The sequence below is a fragment of the Chenopodium quinoa genome, unplaced genomic scaffold (assembly GCF_001683475.1).
Source record: "Chenopodium quinoa cultivar QQ74 unplaced genomic scaffold, ASM168347v1, whole genome shotgun sequence".
NCBI classification, from domain to species: Eukaryota; Viridiplantae; Streptophyta; class Magnoliopsida; order Caryophyllales; family Amaranthaceae; genus Chenopodium; species Chenopodium quinoa.
In genome coordinates this window covers 31-9,469 of record NW_018745291.1, presented here as the reverse complement: position 1 = coordinate 9,469, position 9,439 = coordinate 31, and the positions used below count along the sequence as shown (strand labels likewise).

The 9,439-nt window shown below is 34.0% G+C and overlaps 1 pseudogene; it reads right to left on the bottom strand.

Annotated features, from left to right (window-relative positions):
* Positions 1 to 712: 712 nt before the first annotated feature.
* On the bottom strand, positions 713 to 9,039 carry LOC110712164 (annotated as a pseudogene).
* Positions 9,040 to 9,439: the final 400 nt, after the last annotated feature.

Below are 9,439 nucleotides of genomic sequence, written 5' to 3'. Positions count from 1 at the left end.
TGAACAGGTAAAATATCATAATTTTGATGAAAATCTAAAACTATAAAATTACAAATATTTTTGTACAAGGTGCATAATTCTTATTTATATTATCCATTTTTTAAAATGTACAAATTATAAAACTAGATTTTATATAAACCGTGCATCGCACGGGTTCTAACCTAATTACGAATAAACAAAATTAGCAAATCAGTTTCAAACTTGAGGGGTTAATTCCGTTAAAGTGAAATCAAAGTACGGCAATAACAAATAAATTGAGACCACAAGCAGAGAAGCAAAATTCTTTTGACATTTGAACTTGTAGATTGCATTTCCAAAAATCATCATACTGTACATGATACAAAAACTGAAGTATAGAAAGGATAACTTTTCCTTTTGCCTTATTCAGTTGAGCCGTTACGAGAATGCCCTTACACATATCTCAATCTATGTAAAACTACACCAAAGAAAGTGTATCTACCCTTCAAGTATGGAGTATAATTTTGTAAGCTAGAAACAGGAATTTGTACTTGGAAAATGACAAATAAAAAATGGAAAAAAATTACAAAGACATGTAAAGCAGAACAATTTTATTCTATAGGTATTTCCTGTTTCTAAGAATATACAATGCTCCAACACCACAAAGCCATCCCTGGTAATGATCGGGAACAACAATTTAATCTCGGCATTCAGTACTCTGTATAGTCCTATTCCTGAATAGGTCAATTTTTATAACGCCTTTTGATTTCTGTTGGCTTTGCCAGGGGAATCTTCAATCAATTATTGGCCAGGATTAGGATTATGAATGCTGCAATGGTCATGGATTCTAGAGAAGATAAATGTTAATGGAAAGCTTACCGACTATGAGCTTTCAAGGAATTTGTTTTTACGAACAGACGAGTGAGAGTTGATCACCATCTCTTATAAGATCAATTTCATCAATTTCAGCTCCTTCTAGAGTGACTACTTTTGTACAATGACATCCAAATTTTTTGCTTCCGGTTTCAAGCAGTTCTTGCAGAGTCTTTGGCAACATTACAAGCTTTGTAGTCTCACTTTTCTCTGGGCATCTAAGAATTACTCTAGCTGCTTGGTTACCCAACATACTTGAGAAACCATTGAGATCAGTAGATTCACCTGAAAGTTTTATGAAGTATGTGATTAGCAGCAACACAGACAGCAAACAATCAAATGAGTTAAGAGTGATTCTGAATATCTGATCATATCATAATCTTCCCTTTTAAAAGCAGTTGACATAAAGACAAAAGAACTATCTTGAACTCATATTTTTACACTGGAACCCATAACATGCAGCATTTTTCATTCTTATGATTATTCTAGTTCATGGCTAATTTGGTATAAGGTGATTTAAAACAAATGAACGGGGGATGCACTAATGTTGACAGTACTGAGGCCCAATTCACTTCAACTTATTAGAAATTAGTTCCAGTTAAATCATTTACCCATTAATTATCAGTTTTATTAAGCAAAACAAATTTTGATTGTTGCATGCAATTTTTTTTTTTTAAAAAAAAAGAGCCTAAGTGGTTAAGCAGCTAAAGATAAAACTCATGTATTGTTAGCCTATAAATAAGCTGTAAAAATCCAAAGCTGGATACCAAAAACTATAAATATATACAGAAGTTTGATTCAACCCATGCTCACCTCTAGTGGCAGCTGAGACAAAACCAAATAGCGAATTTTGAAATGTGTCAACCTGACGCCTAGGGTGATTATCAACATGCGTCATTTGAATTGTGTTTGGAGGAACATCTATTGTACCAGTACTCGGATACTTCATGATCCGAGCAGAAGGACCAGCTCCCTTATCAGGAAATCTTACAGTTGATTCTAGGCTAGCCGCCTTTTTCTTAGATTCAAATAATGCCTTTATATCTTCTTTCCCTTGAAAATCTGCCAAACTTCTTGGTGTCCATCCATCCTCATCATACTTGTCAATGTCTGCCCTAGCTCTAAAAGGAACTTGACAGCTTTAATGTCTCCATTAGAAACTGCAGCATGAAGTGGTGTAGATCCGTCACTCCCAGGCAATGTCAGATCTCCACCGTGACGAACAATAACCTTTAGCAAATCTAGGTCACCCTGCTCTAATGCATGACAAGCATATCGATATACTTCACCCAAAGCTAGATTGGAACCACGGTCTTTGAGTAGCTTGATCATGTAGTCATTCTTCGCCACTAGTGCATCCCAAAGGGGAATGCTCCCTTCAGAGTCTGTTTTAAAATAAAAAATTGCATATGGTGGCTCGTCAGAAGTTGATTAATAACAATAAAATTAGACTAAAAAAAGTATGAATCTCACTTGAGCATTAGGTGTGCATATTCTGGTCCACAACAGAAAAATGGAGAGGAGCAAAAGGCTCATGTTGGGCCGGACCAAATATTTGTTTTTCCTTTTTTAAAATAATTAAATTTGCACTTTATATACTCATTTCATTTATTTCTTTGTATTTTTTAGTTACAATCACAATATATAGTTTGAATTCTATAAGAATCCTTAATAAAATTGTGAAAATAACATAACCGCTCAATCCTCCAATTTTCTGGTCTAGTGTTTCTTAATGGACAACTATCCCTGCAAATCTCTACAATTAAAATAGAACATCCTCAATGCATCTATAAGAAAAGAAGTATACAAATGGAAAGACCAACTATTCTAAGTCATGTTTATAGAATAGGCCAACATTTAGTCCAACGGGCCATTGGGCCACTGTTCCAAAGTACAACAGAGAATCAAAGAACACAGAACATGCTTGAAATGAAGATTGCCAAGTGTTGTTTCAGATATACCTTTGATGTTTGGTTCTGCTCCATGTGCAAAAAGGATATTTGCAATACTTTCGTTTCCCTTGGCAGCAGCGATGTGCTGGTGTATGCATTATCAGAAAAGGATAGTGAGTGAAACAAAAAGGGTAAAAAAGAAAAGGTTGTAGATCAACCACACAAACTTAGTATTAACAGTGTGTGCAATGTCATGAGCTAAGAGTACTGCATACCAGGGCAGTGCGGCCGTTCATGTCTCTTTCATCAGGATGACAGCCTCGATTCAGCAAGTGTTGCAACAATGGCTCATCATCTCTTGCAGCTGCAAAACATAAACTAAGAGGCAAATCCATTTGACCTTGAGCAAGCATTTTCTCAACATCTACAAGAACAGCTTGCATAATTGGATCCTCCTGATTTTTTAAATGCTGCATCAAAAAGCAAACATCAAACTGATGTTGATACATTGACTTTCTAATGTAGTAAAAACTTCACTACTTTTTCTAATGTTTGGAATATCATGAACAAAATTCAAATTATGCTTGTTAAATTGTCAAAAATTCCTGTTTACTGTGATTATTGTGAAGTATCAACTGATCGTTGTTTATTAGATCACATGTCAATTAAAAGTGTTGTTGCATACTAGATCACATGTCAATCAAAAAACAGCCTCCCTGTTATAAATAAAGGGTAAATCTGTTTATATGATTAATCATAAATTCATAAGCACAAAAACCTCTAGAAAATTTGCAATGTAATTTTGTAACCATCATACTGAGTCACTTGTATTATATGTCTCACTCTTCGTCCTAAGCTCCTACCACCGAGACACTACTCTTCATAATTTAATGCTTTTGAGATAAATTCTTGTGCTGATAAATAGATTAATAATGGAAAACAACTCAAAAACACAAACCTCGAGGAGGTTATTCATGATAATAGCTCCGTCTCCAACATTAGCTTGGACAAGATTCAAAAGGGCAGTTCGATTTAGACGCAGTAGCTGACACAATCTCTTGGTGCGAACAGTAAAGAGCTGCGGTCTGTAGCAAAGTACACCTATCTCCCCACAATACATCTCCAGCTTTAACCTCCTTAACAACCTGTAAATAAAAAGTCTTCAATTAAAAAACAGTACGTAGGGATTACACAGAGTCTACCAGCATTACGTAAAGATAATTTGCCATATTAAATATCAAAAGCTTGCCTGTTCAACTCCAAGTTTCTGCACAATAAACTCCTGCAAGAAAAGCCTCAGTCAAATGCCAGAATGTCTACATTATTACTTGAGAAAAGAAATTGAGTTTACAAGACAATAACTATTTACGGTAACTTATTTTGGGATCTTATATTGTGTCCTAATATTAAAAGAGCTGCAGAAATCCAAATCCCTTTCTCAAGCTCAAAATCCTGATTAAACATCACTTGTGCAAAGGGACTGCATGGAACATTGGAACTTCTTCTTTTTTTTTTTTTTTTTTTTTTTTTTTTTTTTTTATTTGGGTCCAGAGGAATAAAGGGCTACTGTTGCAGGTAGATGGGTTTAGAACCTGTGTCTTTGAGAAAATGCCTTTAGACCCACTTTACCAGCTAGTCTAGTTGTAATATGCAGGCTTGCTAAGTGTTACCAGTTACATGCATTATAAGTGAGAGTTCATTCTCACCATTGTGCCATGGACCAGCACATAGAGATCTGTAGGGGCTTCATTTTGTAAAATCACGTCTTCTTTGGGAGGGAAGTACTCAGCTTTCATCTCTGAAACCTTAATTAGATAGGAAAGAGAATACACAGTTAGCAGCAAAATTAAAAGAGACAAGAATGAAAATTACTATAAAAAAAAAATCAAAGACAAATATCTCTCAAGCCATACAATTATTTTAAAATAACATGATGTGTTGCAACACACAAAGTACAAGATTAGAATTAATGTCAGAAAAGAAAATCTCTATTATATAGGACAAAAATTCCGTTGTATGATAGTACATATAGTGGAAATCCAGGCTAGCAACAAGAAGGGATTGTAAGGAAACAGAAACATACCAGCTGGAAAAGCAGGTCATTTGATACTCCGCGAAATAAATACACCTTATCAAGCAGAGAATAGAAGAGATAATGTGAAACACTTGATTTAATTGCCTTAGGAAGGGATTCGAGAACCTCTTGCTGTTGCAACCCTTCTGAATCAGCTCTGTATTTCAAACACAAGTGAGAGATCATTTGATCTTGGAGGCGAACAGGAAGCCTATTCCTCTGAGCAAAATTTGAAGCAGCTTGTATTTTGTCCCTCTATGATTACACAAAACCAAAACATATGACAAGTTAGCAGCACGATCAAAATCTGAATGCATCGCTATAACCATTGAATTAACGAATAAGGAAAACGCAATATCAGGTATTTAATTACTGTTTGCTTCAAATAAATTTCTTAAGACCAATCTTGAAAAGAAACCAAACCAGAAAGCATGCAAGACTACAAGAGCAGTCAGAGAACAAGGCAGCAAAGTGCACACTTACAAAATTTCTAGTTCGGCTAGTCCCATGAACCACCAAGTTTGTCATATTTCCTATCAAATATGCAGTCAATCCAAGATTGAAGAGCATAAAGAAAATGTCAAACACCATCTCTCTTAAATTAACAGGATGCAAATCACCATAACCCACTGTCGTGAGAGTGGTTATTGACCAATAAATTGATGTCACATAAAGTAGCCACAAATTTGCAGTCTGAAAGTTCTGAAATGAAAGAGCAATCCAAGTCTTTTTCGGGTCAGGATAATGGGCTGCAAGGAAAAAGTAGAAGCAGGCAGCACAGTGAACCGAAAAAAGAGTCACCTGCAAATGAACAAGGTTTATACAATATTAAGCAGGATAAAAATGAAATCTATCAGCACCAATGCAGTTTTTAACTTCTAAATTATACTTACACAAACTAGCTTAATGCATCGGATCCAAAAGTAGTTGATATTTCGATCTTTCTCCAATCTGTATATGAAGGTGGCTAACATAAGTGTGTAGAAAGTTTGGTAATGTAGTTTCCATACTCCAAATTACAATGACCATAATTTACCTGGAGAACAACTTACTGACTCTACGAAGACGCCAAAGACGTAACATATTGAATAGGCCATAGGCATGGATGCTGTCGGGGATGATTTTGTCAACAAGTTCAGAAGGGACGGTTGATATGAAATCGAACAAAAACCAGGTTCTTATGTACTTCCAAGCAATCAACCTTCGGTCATCAACCAGGAGATACGTTAGTGGATCTTGATATGCGACGAAGAAGGTCAAAATGATATCAATAAGAAAAAATCCATTAACAATATTATCGAGTATAGCTAGGCTTCTGATTGGTTTGTCAAGGAATCCAAATTCGAATGGAGACACCCATGATGTATAAAAGACCAAAATTACCAGAAACATTTCCCATATTCTGCACATAAAATCATTGTCAGGATATATATAAGTACACAGAATTATAGAACCTTAATAATTGCTACATTACTGGAACAAATCTTTGTTTCGCGACTTGTGAAAAAAAAAAAATCGATTCCAGATGCAAGCAATCAATTCATGGTGCATATAGGCAGTGTCATGGGTGGTGGTCCAATAGCACCCCAGATGAAAATAAACCTCGCTTTACAATATCATATCTCGCTTCTTACAACTCCAAAAAGTATTTTAAATTGACACGTTGATAAGTATCCATGAGAAGTCACAAAATCCAACAAATACTGGTGATCACAACAAGCCAAGTTGAACTAGCCTTTTGATCAACTTGACTGGACTTGTTAATTAAGCTTAACTCAAGTTTCAAACAAGCTTAAACCAAATCAACTTCAGGCAGATCAAGGGTTGGATTGACTCATTAAGTTATTCTAAATTACATAAAGTTAAAGTAAAATCCAAAAGATTATGTAGTTAAAAACAGGGGTGAAGGGGACTGGATACCTAGTCAAAGTCGTACAAACCAGTCGCAGAACCATTTCAGCCTAAGTCTAGTTCATAATGAGATTGTCGAGATTTTATAATTTTTATTTTGCCTACACTTATTGCTATGTACTCTTTCACTTTATTTTGCTTATTTTGAATTGAAATGTAACAATATTGATGTAACAAACTCACTCTTTTTAAAATTATTTCTTTTCTAATGCTCTTCTGATTTACCCCATAAAGCATAAACTGCACCCATCTTCCTATACACTCCCTCCGTTTCTTTTATTTTCTTGTTTGCTTTTTTTTTTTCACAGTTCTCAATGCAATATTGTAATAGCAATATTTCTAAGTACGTATTACAAAAAATTATAAAAATTATATACTACGTATTTGGAAACTATAAAATTGAGACAAATCTAACTAGAACACTCACATAACTACGTTTTGAAGTATATATATTCCGAAAAAATATTTAAGCTGAGTCCATTTATCTTCAACAAACAAATAATCATACTTAAAAAATCCATCAAAGTAATTAAATGGCCCATGAAGCAAATCAGGGTCTAAAAACCACAAAAAAATACATTGTCTAAGCAACTAAATAAATAAATGATATAAAAAGGGGATTAAAATACAAGTCTTGGTCCTATCTTATTATGGTCTCTAGTAGACTTGCCAAAACTAGTCCAACCCTAATCACTCGACCCAAAACTAAACCATACTTGAAAATGGGAAACACGATTGTAACCCAAACAAAAAAATATCTGCTGCCTTGAACTGACAATTTTGATGACTATCATTGAATATCTATACTAACATAACCTTAAGTTTATAATTTATAGTTTCAACCACTAAACAATAAAGTGTTATCCTTCTAAAGTGAAAGATTAGTAAATATATACACCCAGGGCATTGCCTGGGCCTCAAAGCTAGTTATTTGATTAAATAATTGACAATAGACTCGTACACGGGTGAACAAGAAATCGGCCCAGCCCTAACCAAACCCAACCCGGATATTTCTATCACGCGAACATGAGCAAATCACCTAGACTAAACTGACTCAAAGGAACCCAGTTTGATCAACCGCTTTACTTCATTTACTAGCTTATTAATTGAACATTACTCCGTATTTTCTCTTTTGGACCTGAAAGTGAAACAAGCTTAACCATATTTAGAGGTTCAAACCCTGATACTAATTTTTTGGTTACCCCTACACAACTTAGAGTTCATAACTTTATTTAGCTAGATAAAATATCATTAAAATCCCAAATTATAAGCATAATTCATAACATCAACCTTAATTGAAAAGCCATAAACCACACAGAAAATCAAAACCCACCAAAAATAATTCAATTCCAAACAACCTAAACCAATGTAGTAAAATCACTCTAAAAACCCAGATCAATTCTAACATATTACATGCAAAAATCAACACAAATGCTCAAAAAATTCAAAACCCAGATGAAATTTCAAACTAAAATCAATAAAACTATATAAAACAATAAGATAAAGATAAAAAAATTAAACCTATAACGATGATTAAAGGGTGAAACAGTAGAACGGTGGAGAAGAACACCACGATTGCTACGAGCTCCAAGTGAAGGAAGAACACCATTAGAAAGACTATAATGGCTTGAACCATCGATTGAAGTTGGGTCAATTTCAACTTCCTTAATATTTTTACCACAAATTGGAGTATTAAACCATGTTTTCATCTCTCAATTTAGCAATTTTCTCTCTCCTCTGTTTTTATTGTTTTTTGGTAATTTCCAATTCCCCTGTTTTCTGCTGTTTTGCACTTTTGCTACTGTCTGAGTTCAGTGCATCTATTTTTCCGGCATGTTTTTGTAGGGAAAGTAGAGTATTATTTTTTTGTCTTAAATCTGAAAATACTTTTTTTGTTTTATTCTTAAAATAACCTTAATGGGTATTGAATGCTGCCTTTTTAAGAAATAAAATTATTAAAAAATGGTGTATCAATTTTTTGACTAGGGGTCTAATGGGCGGCTAAGTTGACATTATGAGGAATCACGAAAGAATGGGATCGATTAACTTCCATGTTGCTTCCACTAAGTCCAATTTATTTGCGTAATGATTCGATTCTACACTCGAAAATATAATAATTTGATTCTACACTCGAAAACATAATATACAACTTATCTAAAATCACGTGTTTTTCGTTATAATATGTATTATCATGAAGAATCTAATTGTGTGAAATTTGACTGTTACAGTATTTTGCAGCTCCTACTATATAGCTACTCGTTGATAACTGGAGAAAAAAACAAATTGTGATTATTGTATTTTTATATTGTTTGTTAAGAAAATAATATTACATGCCTACTAATTAATTAAGCAGGTATGAATATGATTTGTAATTTTTTTTTTTTTTTTTTGAAGGCTTGATTTTTAATTATTAGAACTTGGGAGTATTGTGGAAATATTGAAACAATTGATGTTTGGTGAGAAGTGTCTTTCCGGCCTCTTATTAGAAAATTAGCAATGTAATTGACATAGGCCAATTAAGGATTGGCATATGGCTTGAACTAGATCCCAAATTTTGGAGTTTGTGATGAGGTATTAATACTCTTATCTTTTGGGTTGATTTTAGTAATATTAAATGACACCGTTGCTCAATCTCTACTTCTAGTAAAGTAACATGAAAGGATTTATTATTTGATAAGGTACATTGAAACCAAATCTAGTAAGGGTGTGTGCTTGAAATCTTGAATGGGTT